We start from the raw sequence: 3,278 nt of genomic DNA on the forward strand, positions 1-3,278 counted from the left end.
TTTTTGCTTCTATTAGATTGATTTGATAACAACATACTTTCAACTGGTTGTTGAGGAGCTAAAAAAATAAAACATAAGTGTGTGGGTATGTGTCATTAGAAACAGCATTACATCACCCAATTCAAACAAACATGTTTCTTGAATATTCAACAACTCTAAAATACCTTTGACATGGAGTACAATAAACCATTAAGTTGCATTACAATGTATTCGCTAAGCTAAATTTACACTCAACCATGTCATATGCATGCAGGACTTTTCAAGAAAATTCTTCATTAATCATTCAGTTTCATTGGCAGATTTAGTGTTGAATTCGTATAAAGTGATTAAAGTGATGAAATGGTAAGTGACTTGAAAGTTCTTATTTAAAAACTGGTAAGACAATAATTTGAAATAATGATGAAAACATTAGTTATTTTTTTTCAGACTAGTTTGAGATTTTCAAAGGAAGTCACCTAAAATACTTAACAAATTATATGATTTAATATCAAATATTGTTGGGCAACTACAAATTTTTTTGAATGAAAGTAAATTTATGGGAAAGTATTGATATTTAGAGAAATATCAACATTACTGGCAACATTTTTCATCAATTCATTGTAAACTACAAGTTACTTATTCTTCACAATTGGGGTAGGGTTTCTTTAAAGAATTTAACCAAACAAAAATTACTCAATATTTTATTTTCTTACCTCAGAAATATGAATAAAACAAGTAAGATGAGTCAGAACAATACGAGGATCTTTTCTATCACATATTTATTGTGCAGAAATACCACAGTTCATTTGAATGATCTTTATCTTGCAACTCCATAAGTTAGGTACTCCAAAGCTACTAAAGGTCCCCATGTGAATCCATCCAAACGCTTCTATTAAATCAATCATTATATATAGGTAAATATTTAAAAAAAGTGTTGTTGGGATTGTTTTATCAAATTTCCAAAAATTTTACCTAAATGATAAAATCACTGCAAAAATCTTCAAAACCGGGTGGATGCGGTTCTCTAGTTGCTACTTCAATAATCTAATTTTTTTGTTGTAACATTAACAGACATTACAATACAAACTTCCAGGCCCAGTTCAGATCAAGCTACCATAGTGGAATTGGTGAATATGTTAAGAGTATGTACAATTCTTTTTTATTAGAGGCCATTTTTGTAACTTAGAAATCACGCTCCTTTACCTAAAAATAAATTATTAGTAAACTACTTCCAATATTGGTGTAGTGCATATACTTGTTAATAAAAAAGATATTCAAATACTTGCCAACATCTTAAAACCATTTAGCTTGTTTAAGTCATATTCATCAACATAAAACATTGTGGTGTGTACATGAGCATTTTCAAATACACAAGTAAGTATAGGTATATCAAGTTCAAAACTCTGACATCAATAAGATGATGATTATGATGGCAAAATCAGATGAAAGAATACGACATGCAATATCAAATTACTTAGTTAAAGGTGTAGAAAATGTGAGAAATAATTGTACATACCTACTATAAGAATCCAAATTTAAAAAATATATACATTTTCAATCCAAATTTACTTCATTACTTAAACTGTATTCACCTAATCTTCACGTATAAAACTTAAACATAAGTAAGTTTTCCAACTAGATACAAATTCCGTTGCTATCATTATAATGAATTCCGAAGTTCTTTCTGGAACTTTGGTTTACTTTGGCCTTGGACGAATAAAAAAGAAGAACCCAGCTGACATGTTTGAAGATAATTGAAGCCAACTTATAGTAAACCTTGATGTTGTCAAATTTTACAATTTATTTGTTTATTATCTGAATGCATGTTACGTTTCAAAAATATTTATTTATACATCGTAATATTATTAAAAACCAATGAGAATCTGGCTCTAGTTCCCACTCAATTTGGATAATTGACAATATTCTCCACAATTGATCTAAACAAAGATGAAGAATATAATTTTGGCGAGAATGTTTATGAAAAAATATAAACTAGGCAACATTGCTATGTAACTGTATTTGTTTATGCTTTTGATTTATCTAACATAGAATGTTTGAATGAAATAATATCAAATACTAGTTTTATTTGAATACAAATTCACTATAGACATGTACCAACAAATCTTCGATACGACGTTTCGTGCCTTCACGAGGCAAACATATAGGTTTTTAATGAGGGTATGCTTATTTATTATAATTATTAGTCAATTTAAGTCAAAAACAAGATGAATGTATTATATGAAGAAGAGCCAAGATGAGGAAAATGATGCTGAAAACAAAAAACATGAAACAGAAAAGTCAAAAGTGTAAAATGAAGAAAGAAAGAACAAGAAATAAGGAAATGAAAAAGATAAAATTATGCCCCATCGCGTCATTTTACAACAAAAACAATCATAATTCATTAACAAGCTCAAAAAATCTTGACAGCACTTTAATTCATTTTATCGCACAGAATGTTGAAAAGAAAACTTCAGGTGATAGCATACTCGAATGGATATCGGCTCTGGAATAAAATTGAAATACACGATATAAAAATAATAACTAGGATATTAAAAGATAATGAAGAAACCAGAAGTCAAAACAAGATGAAAGTAATGTGAAGTAGAGCCAAGATGAGGAAAATGATGTTGAAAACAAAGAACAAGAAACAATAAAGTGAGAAATAATAAAATAAAAATAATATTGAACAGGAAATAAGGAAATCAAAAACCGTACTTCACAATGAAGCAGGAATGCTTTGTGATCACTTCCCATTTCATCACACAGAATAGCAAATAGTCGGGATTGCTTAGGCACTTAATGATTTAATGAAAGTTACATAGTTCATAGCACGAGCACCATCAGTCTGTTTCAGGTTAGCTTTGATATTATTATTGTAAATAAAACACGATTAGTTTGAGAACACGTTTTACTTTGATCTTCTATATGTTCTAACCTAACTGTCTAAGGATCCCGCTTCCCAACTGCCACTTGCCAGATGACCATAGAACATTCAAGCTAGTACATGGCACTGTGAAGTGTCATATACGTAACATCTCCCCTTTTTGGACTTATATTGAAATAATAGAAATACTAACTAACTAACTAATACTATAAACTAGACATGAAACTAATAATAATATTTTTTCCGCTATGTATGTATGTATGTATGTATCTCTTAACCTATTTGGTACATTGACGACCCGACCTGATCTTGTGCATTTGCTATTTGCTTCCTTGACACTTGTACATTCATTTGCCGTTTTATTATTATTAGTTCCACAATCGTTTTCATTATATACATCAGTGCTATTAGACAA

Source organism: Diorhabda carinulata, chromosome Y (genome assembly GCF_026250575.1).
Source record: "Diorhabda carinulata isolate Delta chromosome Y, icDioCari1.1, whole genome shotgun sequence".
NCBI classification, from domain to species: Eukaryota; Metazoa; Arthropoda; class Insecta; order Coleoptera; family Chrysomelidae; genus Diorhabda; species Diorhabda carinulata.